This window comes from Halichoeres trimaculatus, unplaced genomic scaffold (genome assembly GCF_033239565.1).
Source record: "Halichoeres trimaculatus isolate MK-OKI-2021-1 unplaced genomic scaffold, fHalTri1.1 fHalTri1_scaffold_10, whole genome shotgun sequence".
Lineage (NCBI taxonomy): Eukaryota > Metazoa > Chordata > Actinopteri > Labriformes > Labridae > Halichoeres > Halichoeres trimaculatus.
Genome location: NW_027437187.1, coordinates 26,036,503 through 26,049,377, shown reverse-complemented (window position 1 = coordinate 26,049,377; position 12,875 = coordinate 26,036,503). Strand labels below are relative to the sequence as shown.

At 42.0% G+C, this 12,875-nt stretch overlaps 1 protein-coding gene across 17 annotated transcripts in view; it reads left to right on the top strand.

Moving 5' to 3' along the window:
- Positions 1 to 1,798: 1,798 nt before the first annotated feature.
- Positions 1,799 to 12,875, top strand: part of nrcamb (neuronal cell adhesion molecule b) — an 89,958-nt gene continuing 78,881 nt past the window's right edge. For all 17 annotated transcript variants that reach the window (XM_074678213.1, XM_074678212.1, XM_074678202.1 and 14 more), the window contains exon 1: positions 1,799 to 2,015. The gene's annotated coding sequence lies outside the window, so the exon portion shown is untranslated. The remainder of the gene's footprint in view (positions 2,016 to 12,875) is intronic.

Sequence of the window (12,875 nt, the reverse complement as noted above, 5' to 3'; positions counted from 1 at the left end):
CCTGTCTTTTTGCCAAACTGGGCTTATCCGAGTAATAACTGCGTCACTTGCTTTCAGTGTTTGAGGCTATGGCTGCAGATGGCTACTACTGCTAAGCCTGAGATAATGCACGAGTATAACATGCACACAGAGAGGAGAGCATGGCAAGCAGCAGATTGTTGTGAGTGGAAATGTAGCTTATGGAGTCACATGGCCTCTGTTCAGCAGTCATGTTTGATCCGGGAAGCTACAGTGTGATTCTTGGTGCAATCCCACTTTCAGGGCTGGATGCTGGAACCATGAATACAAATCACTGTAACAGCTGAATTGACATTATCTGACTGAAAGGTGAAAACTGCCATAGGAGACTCATAGCTGGATTTAGTTTTGGTCATGTTTTTACATTTTTTTAAATTTAACTTTTACCCTGTGGTGAAACATTTTGCAGTGGTTAATTCATGTGCATTATCTTATAGTCTATATAGTCTATGTGAAAGACCCTACCTACCTCCAGCATGGACTGTTCACACTTCTACTCTCAGGCTAGAGTTACAGAAAAGTGAAATGCAGGATCTCCAAACTAAGAAGGTCTTTCTTCCCACAGCCAGATACCAAACAACAGACACAAGTGAAACAACACAGACTAACTCCTGCTCGGTTTGCAATTATTACTTTCATATTTTGCATTCTATTGGTGGTCTTCCATTTCTTTATGGTGTTTGGTATTTTTTTATATTTTCCTTTAACATTGATATTTCTATCTTTTTTGGCTACTTTTAGAAAAAGATTTTATAATGACAAAAGACACATTGCATTTTGAAATAGTTTGTTCATGCAACAGTTTATTTAATGGGTTATATGTGCAATTACCTCACTCACATGTTTATTGGCCCTTTTAACAAAATTATATATATATATATATATATATATATATATATATATATATATATATATATATATATATATATATATATATATATATATATATAAAGAAGGTAGAAAAAAATATTTTTCAACAGGTTTTTAAGGGATCTAGTCATCATGTTGATGAGATAAGGGTCATGCATTTTCTGTTTATGTTGCACAGGCATTTTCTAGGCCAGCCGTCTCCAACCTTTTTTGCGCCACAGGCCAGTTTAATATCAGACAGTATTTTCACAGAGCGTCTCTTCTGTCTCTTAACTGGCTCATGTACCCTGCTTAAAGAAACTTTCCAAAGATGTTTTTTTTTGTCCGTTTTTCTAGCTTGGGGGTTTGGCATCAAGAATGAGTCATTTTTTACATCAAAAAATTGTTCAGAATCAGATAATAAATCACAAAGAAATAATGTAACTTAAGTACTTTTTATGTGTGGCCTGGTACCAATTGACCCACGGACCGATACCGGTCCGCGGCCTAGGGGTTGGGGACCACTGTTCCAGGCCATTCATTTCCAGACATTCAAAACTAGTTTGTACAACATTTTGAAGACACTGGGTCAAAGCTAGAGACAGAAAGTTATAAAATGTTACAACTATTCCTGGTCTCCCCTATGTTTTTCTTCTTGTGCTTTCTTCTGGTATGATTTTATTTGACTACAACACCAGGACCTAATGAAAAAACTGCTCATGTTGAGACAACTTTTGGCTTTCCATAAACCCAGAAACCGTCCAGCTGTTGTCCATCTGTGGTTTTTAGCCTTCTGAGGACTAAATCTCTATTAAAGTGTCTATTTGGATAACAATTTGCGGGAGCGATTCAGTGCCTCGAGGCCACCATACACTGGCAGCGGCGCTGCAGCTCGCGCAGTGGGCGTGCGCACGCCCCGGAGTGATGCTGCGCGCCCCCGCCTGAGCGTGTATGTGATGTGTTTGTGTGTGTTTCGTTGAACTGGTAGGAGAGGAGAGGACCAGTGACTGTAGCTGAGGAGACAAGTGCAGGAGGCTCGGTGCAGATGAACAGGGACTCTTCGTAAACAGACGCGGTGTCGTTCCGTCGCGGGGGACTGAAGATACAGAAGAGGCTTCGTGTTTCGCTCCGCACAGGGAGGAGATAAGGTGAGCGGATTGATACCGAGCCCCATAAACACGTGCGGTGTAGCTTTTCAGTTTCTCTGTCAGGAGTTTGTGGAGAGAGGAGCACTGCGTAGTGTGATGCTGCACGTCTGACAACGACCAAACTGTTTTCTTTGCAGCTGTGGAAACTGTAGCTTTACGAATTAGCTGTGGCTTTAGGTCGTTAGAACCAGCAGGTGCAGGTGACTGTCAAATCAGTGCATGAGTATAGTGTTGTGTACGGATGCTGTCACTTGTTTTTGCTATATGAACCATTGATATGATCTGCCCTTTGCTTCTTGACACTCACATTACTCGCTGTAAGAGTGATAGATGTATCTTCTTTTACTGACAGTTGTTTTGATGGAAATGCCTGCCCTCTTCCACAAAATCTCTCATGTCCTAAGCTGATTTGCTCCCCACATGTTTAATTCCCTCCATATTTGCATGACAACTCTGTCTCGTTTTGCCTGACCACTCGGCTTGTTTAGTCTCATTTCCCCTCATCATCACAGTGAATCAGATTGTGAAAGCCCCTCAGAGACCCATCACTTACATCCCATGACATTTGTAACACAAGCCAAACAACTGCTCCACTGAAAACAAGAGAAAACCTCACATTCCCACCCAAATCCTCTGCTAACACTCCCCCTTCTCTTTCTTCCTCCCCCTCTGTCTCTTGGTCAAAGCTTCGGTCAAGCGGGTGGTGGTGGTGGGGACTCAGCATCATGCAACAACACATCACCCCCCCCACACCCCTCCTTTTTCCAGACATTCACTCATATAAACATGCAGGGGCTGCACACTTTCGCTGCTTGCTCAGATAGCCAAATTAATACAATGCTAATGACCCTGTGCTTTATTGTCTGCTCTTACAGCTCAGTGAAAGGGCTGACACACTTTCTAGTAATGTTTATTCACTCCAGGCAGACTATTGTTAATCTGTGTAAGAAGATAACAATATCCCCCTTATCTCTGCCTTATGGCTAGTTTGCATTCATATAGGAACAGGCGGCAAAATGTGGGATACCACCCCAGGTGCACATATCCTGGTCTGCTTGTGTGCCCTTTTGCTTGCCTTCTCAGTCATCTTGCTCAGTCAGCTCTGAGATCTCTGCTGCCAGGACATTTCAGGCTCATTTGACCGACGTAGAGAAATCAGGGACAAGATAGTGACCTACATTGTGCTGCCATCTTTACTTTCACCCTCAGCACAAACGGCACCAGGGGGAGATTTGCATAACTAAAGGATTATCATGACACACGTTGGCCGGAGTTGTTGTGAGAGCACCAGTCAGTCACACACACACACACACACACACACACACACACACACACACACACACACACACACTGCTGACCTAAAACCAACCAGTGGCGGGCAGCTCCTAGCTGAGGGGGCTATGGGAAAAGCTTGGGTGTTGGAGGGAAAATGCCACTTATTTCACCCCGTGGGCCGCAGGAACACGCAGACTATTCTGCAAAGATGAGATCAACGCTCCTTCTGTGAGCAGCCGTCTATGGCTCGGTGAACTTTGCCAACTGCGTCCATGAGACAAAGTGTCTCATGGACAGATTGGGTCGTTGTGTGTCACTTGTGGGGATGTTGGTGACATCATTTCTGTGAAACTGATCTGAACCTGAGAAATGATGTCAGAAGATTTGTTTCACCTTGGGTGGGTTTTGGTTTATGCAACAGAAGCATCAATTTAATGAAACAACTCATCAAGTCTTGGTTGGAGATTTTAGAGTCAACATGCTGTTAATTAGAAGTTGTACAGAGTAGAAAGAGACACTGAAAATTCACTAAGGCCAAATGCAACTTTTGTATTTTCTTCTTTTCCTGGCATTTTTATGACTTATTAAAGTTTAAACTCCCACTGATTCGAATCAAACATCAAATCAACTGTTAGACAACTTCAAGGCTCATTTTTTGGAGACTAGTGCTGAAATGATTCAGCATTTATTCACTAAGTTGATTTGTAGAAGTCATTTTTGTGTAGAAAGTGAATAAATCTGGGCTTTCTACTTCTGATTCAACAACTTGAATGTATCACCTCTACCTCAGGAAACTGTGTTAAGGCAGTTATAAGTATTTTTTTTCCTTTCATTGACAAAAATAGTCAGTTAATAATGGAAACATTGTCATAAGTTAGGACCAAAGAGAAAACACACAGATTTTATAAAAAGCAATCGGTTTTAATAGCTTTTTTTAAAACTAATTTGTGTAAAGGTAAAGTAAGCAAGGAGCATGCCCAAATTGATTAACAAAAAACTGATGGTAAGGAACTCCAGGTTAAACTTTGAACAAAAGACAAGGTCTAACAAGGATGTGGATCAGTTCCAATGAAGATCTGGTCCTGCTGGTCTTCTGCAACATGAAGAACTGTTATGTTTAAGTTTATTGATTTTGCCATCAAAGCCTCTTGTGTCCCTTGACGTGTCGTTAAGTCTTGAGTCGAGCCACAGCACTTTAATCAACCCTCTGGTGCACGAAGGTATAATAAAGTCATGGTGGTCCTTTGCTTGTGAGGTCTGAAGTTTGGCGATATTTTAGCAAAGAGGAAGATAAGGAAGGAGGGAAATGCACTGTTAAAGTGGCGGTTAGCATACCTTGACTTTGTGTCTTTCAGTAAACCAATGGAAAACTGATCAATCATCAGTGTTTTCTTGTGTTGTCAAAAAAAAAAGCTTTGAGAAAGTTAAAACTCTCCACCTTTTTTTGAATTTCTACCCTGATTCCATTTCACTCACCCTGCCAATGTCTTGGTCTCTGCATTGACACCACTTTCACTGTCATTATTTAGCTTCCATGTTATAACCATAAGCACATAACCCAGGTGGAAGTGTACTGTAATTATCCTTCTCTAAAGTGCAGAGATAATTTATTTTGCATTGAGAGTGACACAGACACCATCACAGGTCACTCCAGCTGATAGACTGAACCCCTGAGTGTGTTTCTCAGACACGTGTACTCTTCCTGAGAGGAGACGCACCCAGCGGTGAATGGACGCGCTGTGCTGCTCAGCTGTTATGAGGCTGAGGGACCAATGGAGGCCCGTCCATGCCTATCCATTAGTGTCACCAATGGTGTGGGTGTCTCCCAGTGGGCCAGTCACACACAGCAGTATGGCACACTAACTGACATGGCCTGGACTTCCTTGTCAGAGGCATGTTCTTCTCGTTTTGGGACTGATGAGCCCCTCATTAGACCACCTCAGAGGGAGCGATGTGCACCCCTCCCCCCCAAGTTCCTGCTTCACGGCTGCTTGAACACCCGCCTTTCTTGTAATTTGGCTAAACGTATGCAGGAGCAGATGAGTACATGCAAAGAAGGACATACATGTTCATTACACACACACACACACACACACACACACACACACACACACACACACACACACGTTTCACTTTCTCTCCCTGTGAGTAGGGTCTGGATGGTAGCAAGCTGGTGGGTGCAATTAGAGTTTCACACTCAGTTAGGTAGCAGCTCTAATGGGAATCGACACGTTCCTGCGAATCCACTCCACACAGCTGCAACTGTTGCTGTTTACATAACAGACCCATGTGATATTATCAGGAGTGGACGGTGACAGATGAGAAAGAAAAATTAGGTGATTTATGTGTTGCTCAAAGCTCGACTCGGACTGATCGCTCAGATAATTAGATACAAAGACATGAAATTGCTTTTCTTTGTTCTCCCCTGTGGGCTCCTGAAGGAATACAGCTGCAGAGCTTTATCCCGAGTAACTGCATCTGAGGACAATAGCTCAGATTCTCAGAAAACTGAACTGCAAGTTTTCCAATTTATTTTTACATTTGACGGATCGATTCATTATTCATTACTGACAAAACTAAATTCTAAAATTTTCAACAAATATTAAAGCTCCTGTAAGAAGATTTTAGATGGTCTGGTAATAGACTGAAAAAATGTAAACAATGCCTCTTTTTGACCCAGAAGAAAAATAAAGACTAATTACAAGAAAAGCAACAAGCTCTGTGTCACCATTCTAATGTCTGATACCACAGGTGGAGGGTAGGTGTCAGACAGTGTGCAAAACTACATGCTGCAGATGCAGCCATTTTCACTTTAGCAGAGATCCTTGATAGGTGATATGTTTAACTGTTAAAAAGAGTGTGGTGAGATATTTTTTTGGTGCAAATTACACGTTTAAGACTGAAAGACATCACAAAACAACTGTTAAATGGTTGATGTGTCAGAAATATTTAAAGCTCCTGTCAAATGTTTTCAGCTACTTCAAGGTGGTGTTGTAATTTTCTAGGATGAAGACTCCATTTCCCATGAGCAACGGATGTGACTTTTGCTTAGACATGCATTTGTTTTGGAAGCACATCTCTGGGTGCTGTTCTTGTTTTTAACACTAATCTGAAGTGTAGCACTATCATTTGAAACATGACAACAAGCTAATTTTATAAACTTAATTTTTATTTCAGAGTACCAGACTTATTGTTTAGCCCTACTCACAACCTAGTATGTATAAACCCACATATGTGGGCTAAATCAGCAACAACTACTTTATCCACTTGGGGAACAACAATAGACACAAACAAAAAGTGTTGAACAGGAGCTTTGAGCTAAAATCTTCTGACTGAATGTTCACATCATGTTGTTATATTTTGCCATACACAGATAAACCAACATTCTTTTTGCTTCATCCTGTTGGACTTTTTAAAACTAGAATGATCAGGCATGATTAGTAGATTGTTGGGTGCTTGGTGATGTAGTGGTCAGTGTCTCATAGCCTCACAGCAAAAGGTTGCTGGTGCCATTCCCCTGCTGGTCAGGAGAGTTTCTGTGTTGAGTCTGCACTTTGTCCCTGTGCATGTGTGGGCTCTCTCTGGGCACTTTGGCTTTTAAACGCTCATCAGGTTAATTGGTGACTCTAAATTGCCTTAACGTGTGCGTCAGCATGAACAGTTGTCCGCCTCTTCAGGTTAGACCAGTGATAGACTGGTGACCTGCTCATGATGTTCAACATTACTCCCACAATACCCCATAGGAAAGCCCCCTCAGACCCTGGATAAAATAAGAAGTATACATAATAGATGGATTGATAATAAAATTAATGATCAGTGATTTTTGCTCTCCCAAGCTCTGTAGATTTCATACATTTCGTGTATGAATTTGGTCTGCTATGATCAAACTCTGGGATGTGTTATTTTGGGCAGCAGGTAATGTGGACAGATGGCGTTGAGTCGCGGTCAGTGCTGATGTCCCCTGGCGGCCCGCTGTGACAGAATCATTCCAGCAGAGCTTCACACCATGACAGTCATCAAGCTCAATCACTCACTGTTGCCAAGGGAACGGCACTATTACCGCCCATGTCAGGTTATTACACCCCTTAGTGAGAACAAAGCATTTAGAGATGCTCTTTTCTGTCCAAACCAACTACCAGGGAGTGACAGTAAAGCGGCCTCCTTTTGAAGTGGGAGGCTGGGATAATGGGACGTAATGTTGTGGGTTTAATGCTCCCTCTCTACCCCCAGTAGAGCAGCTGACAGGTTAACTCGCTCCATGTACCACCAGAAATGACTCCCAGTCAACCTTCATTTCAGGAGCTTGATACAACAAATGATGATGAGTCTTGAGATGCACGCTTAGTGGGTATTCTCCCTAAGATGATGTGAAGTGGAGGGAGGGAAAGGGAAAGTGGGAGTGTTTGGAGGCTTTCAGGGCTGTAGGGGGGAGGAGGGGTGGATCTTGTACCTCGGTCGACGCTGAGAAGGGGCAGGGGGAACAAAGGGGGTCTGTTTTCTCTGTCTGTACTGGCGGGCTGGCTGTTCTCGTCTCCTTTTTTCGCCGTACAGGGGGGCGATGCAGGGTTATGCCTGAGGAGATCCACAAAAGAAGCCCGGGTGTTTGAGTTTCTGTTTGAACACACAGTTGTTCCCCCTGAAGAGGGCTGCGGAGGCAGTTCTTGCAACCACACAAGTGCCTCAGGCCTGTTGAAGCTCCGGCCAATTTTGGATGGGCAGCAGATGTTGGAGGGGTGGTTGGTGGCCCAGTGGCAGCACATTACAAGGACCACTGCTTCCCCATCCTGTCCTGAAAACAACAGGAGGTGGGCAGTGCTCCACTGGCAGGGTGTAGGCTCGCCAGAATTAAAGAGAATTCAGGAAGAGTGCGCACTTGAATGTTTTGTATTCTGTTTCAAGCCTCTATCTTTTTCCTATTTGCATAGAGCTTAAATAAAACTCAGCCTCACATCCCACTTTCTATTGGCACAGCAGTGCGGCCCACTTGTGATGTCTAATAGCTCAACAAATACATCTCCACAGCTCTTATTCTGTTCACAACATCCAAGATTTAAAGACTGAGTGCTGCCAAGAATTCCACCGCAAGCCTCTTCTCTCTCCAGCCTCTTGTTAAACGCTGCATCTTATGTATTTGCAGAGGTGGGGGTCTGCAAAGATAAGCAGGACGGAGACATAGATTATCTCTGCAGTCCAAGCACATGATGCAACAGTGATTGAATCAACAGGAAAGATGGGGGACACTTAGCTGTCAGCACATGAATAAAGTTGACATGGAAACACAAAGTGGCTTTGCTATGGTTCAGGAGGCTCTCTGACCTCGAGGTCTTATTTAGGCCAGCTTTCTAATGCCCTTACCCTCTGCTCCACCCTCTACCCCCCTCCTCCCACACCCCATCCGAGGGTAAGACACCATGTTAGCAGCTCAGCAGCCACCACTGAAGGGCCCTTAATCCAAGTGGGATGACAGCTTGGCTCTGGATGCCGTTTCTGTGGTGCTGAAACCAATGGGCTTTTCTTCCCCTCTTTTTCATCCCTTAAACCCCCCAAACGCAGCCACAGGAATCCTGGGAAAAAAAATTCTCTGAGGGGAGACAAAGAAATGGGATGGTAAACAAATCCAAGTGGAGATCTGAGATTCCTCCACTCATAAGAAGATGAATGTGAATGTCCTCTGAGAAATCAAAAGCACAGAAAACAATGTGACCTCCTCTACTTTGTCTCCGTTTTTGTCCCGGTGCCACGTGTTGTGCTAAAAACATAATCTAACCCAGATCATCTTAGTCCAGGCTTCAAAATGATTAGGGAAGATTGAGGTCAGAAAACCATTAGAATCATAAAAATTTGCTCTCAAACCAAATCCCTTTTTCTCTCTCTCCACCAATCAGCCGTGCCACTTTGAGATCACATGTGGGAGGAGTTTTCAAACGGGCCAGTGGTTCCCTTTTGAAATAACAATGAGCATCAGACGTGTTTACCAGTGGACTGAGTCACCCAGCCAGGCAGCTACAGCAAATTCTGTTCTTCCAGGATGATCACGCTGACATGCTGAGGTGGAGTTAACTCTGCAACTGTCAGGAGCTGCAGCGACAATGTTGTTTTGCTCGAAAATATGGGCATCGTTGTTAAGCCTCTTTGTTTTTTCATTCAAAATCTCAAGCTCTTGTATTTCTCAAGTGGTTTGTAAGTGGATTTATCAGTAATTTGACCATTATCTAAATGAAAATGTACAATATTGGTTGGTTATGCTGATTTTCTTGGCTTTGTATGATGGCAGATGGATGCATTGCCTTTTTGACAAAAAATTATAAAACATTTCAAGCTATTGGTGTTTTTTCAAGCTTTTATTTTTGCAGGGACAAACAAACATAATACAGATGTTATGATTACTTGACCAACTTTGTTATTGGTCCTCAGTTCCCCCCAAAATTTGGTATCTGTTTCAGAGAGCAAGCTAGTCAGTGCTTCATCTGTTGTGGATAGCATGCCTCCAACTCCTCTGATTGTAAAAAAGTGAAATCAAAACTACTGAAATAGTGGACTGGTGACGTATTTTGGAGTTGGATATTATCTTACTCATGATAAAGATCCCAAAGGTTAGCGAAGTCTATAGTGGTCCAATCGTGGTTATGGCGCATCCAACAATTCTTTATTTCGAGTTTTTTATGTTTCCTTTTGTATTTCCCCCTCTATTCTGCTGATATTTAAAGGACACTGTTGGGGCCTTTATTTGTCAAACACAACATCATACAATGAAAAAAAATATGTGACAGGCTTTTTAACTTTCAAGTTTGACCTGTGTCCCATCTGTTTTAATGGAGACAGTGGTCTTTATGCTTTGCACTGCAGTCACTAGGGGGAGCGCTTGATGTTTTGGCCTCACTTTAGCAGACCTGTTATGTTGTGCATGTTTTAATCCAGTCTACAGCTTCAACATAATAGCATAATGAGGAAAAATTAAGTGGTTATTGGTAATTTATTATGTATTAGGTTGAAAACCAATTATTTTTCCACAAATATACTTTTTGTATATATATCTGTAAATTTCCATAAAGGGGACTTGGCAATGATTTATACCAAAGTTTAGGCATTGGAATCAAAAGCAGTAGGGGAAAAAAAAATCATTTTTATACAATTTGCTCAGCTTAACCAAAATTAAATTTACTTTACCCAGGGCTATAGGTCACCTCAAACAAGAGGACAGAGTCTTAACAAAGATTTGCTTTATATGTGGGCAAAAATAAGAAGTGAACTGAACACTCGTCCAGGGACTCGGAGCATACTGTAGTGCAGGGTTGAGTTTTCTGTTTTTTTTCCTCAAATGACACAACCAGGAATTGTAAAGTGATTTCTTTGTTTCCTTGGGATTTCTTCCATACAAAGGATCAAATTTTGCAACAATTGTGAGAAGAAAATTGCCTGTAAATTGTATTTATTATGAAGAAACCAAGGACACCCACCATGGGGTTGACTGTGCTGAGGCCCTGTGCCAGAGCAATTTAAAATCAAACTGAAGCAACAGAAAAGCAATCAGTTTAATCTCCTTGTGGTCAGTCCTTTACTGGTTTCTCAGCGCCGGGCGTCTTTAGGAAACTGGAAGAATGTAATTGTCTCTAAGATAATTCCTTGCTGGGGGCTAGCTGTGCACGGCTGTGAGCCGAGGGGAGGATGGACAAATGGCAACTTCATTTATCAGGATCTCCTCTGAGGCTGGCTGGCCTGATAACCCAATCAGAAGTCAAGTGTGGCTGAGAGCTGTCTGGCCAACATGGTCCTTTTTCAGCCCAGTTTTTGTCTATCTGTCTGTGTGGAAATATCAATGAGTCTTTGTCAGTGTGTGCCATGGTTTACAGCCAAAGCCTCATGGTGTTCTCAGCCCAACGCAGTCTCTCACAGTTAAATGTGACACCATTATCTTAAAGTTGAAGACGTTTTTTGCCACAGCAGAATTTGCCCTTTCAATGTTTACCACACAAGTGCACCATTGTATATATTTGAATTTTATCCATGAATGACATTCCTTATATTGGTTTTAGGTTGGTATTGTCCTGGCAGAAGTTGAAAAGACTCCAGTCTGAAGGAGACCTAATGCTCAGGTCTTCAAGGTTGGCTGGTTTTGGGCCTCTCAGGGCTTTAGGCACAATGGTCACATCTCTGTATGAGTGGAGCCATGGTGGAAATGTTACTCAAAGGGGTTACTGCGTGACAGAGAGCACGCCTCCACAGATCCGGCCGGAGAAAAATAGGACACTTTAACTCACTGGTCGTTTGTGATGTGTCACTGAGGTGGAATTCATATAGCTGCTGGTTTTGAAGTCAGCATCTTGATTGTAGTTGGCATTTCGGGGTATGCAGAGATCTCAGCTTTGAGTCAGAGAGCAAGCTTTGGATGTTCACCAATGCTGCTATTAAATGCGATTGGTCTGGAATAACGGATAAAAATGTTAACGTCTGCACTCCTCTGTTATATTCATTTTGTCAGCTATCTGAGCTTAACTAAAATGCACATCTGGGGCTTTTACATAATTGTCAAAACCGCTATCTCAGTCAAAACCTCCATTCCCCTTGATTAGATGGTAATGATTAAAACTGTAGTTTCATTTCCAAAGCCAGCCTCAGAGATCATATGCACTGCGCTTATAGTATTTTTAAAACCTGCTTTATAATCTCAGCTCGTAGCCATGTGATTTAAATAAAGGAGCAGTCACTGCCCTGGGAGCAGATTATACACTGATCTCTACCACAGTCTGTCTCTGCCTCTTTCTATTCCTTTGATTATTTCCTTCCTTTTTCCCTCCAACTCTCTCTCTGCGTTATCATTCCTGAACTATTTTTCTTATCTACATTTAACAAGTATTTGTAAAGTCATGATGAGTGTAAGTTAAGTTAAAGTTAAAATACTGTAAGAATGAATTAAGCATTAAAAATTGCTGCATGTTAAAAGTTGCACTGTATAGAAACAAAAAATAGCTTCCAGCTCTGTATCTTCTTGCACATGCAGATCTGTTTGAACTTAACGTGATTAAATGAAGTGTTGTGTTTCACAGCCAAGAGAAAAAAGCTAGAAAGGGTAAAGCTATGCTACTTAACCTAGACCTTGATGAAAACTGTGTTCAAATACAGTTTAAGTTGTTTTTAAATCTACATTTCACACAAACAACACTATGTGCCTCAGTTTGAAAGCTGTATTAGTCAGCTAGGCTAATGCAGTTGGGTTTTTAGTTTAGCAAGCCAACGTTAGCTTTGCCAGTTAGCTGCAATCAGGGTTGGAAATTAAATTTTTGACCTACATGCCAAATGGCAAGTAGGTCAGAAAAGTTACTCGCCAACCAGATTTTCAACTTGGCAAATGTTTAACCCAACAAATTTCTTTACTACTGTACAGTAAATCGTAATATTAGTCATTCTGTTCTAAGTCAATTGTAATGTAAAAAAACCTTCAGTATTAACTGTAAATCAAAATGTAGCAATAAGTAGTTAATACGTGATGTAGACTTAATCTGTTTATTGAATTCATCTTTTCAAAACGCCAAAATTGCCTGTTCTTGGTTGCATGACATGCTGCCATGTTCTGCACTGTTCTTTAGT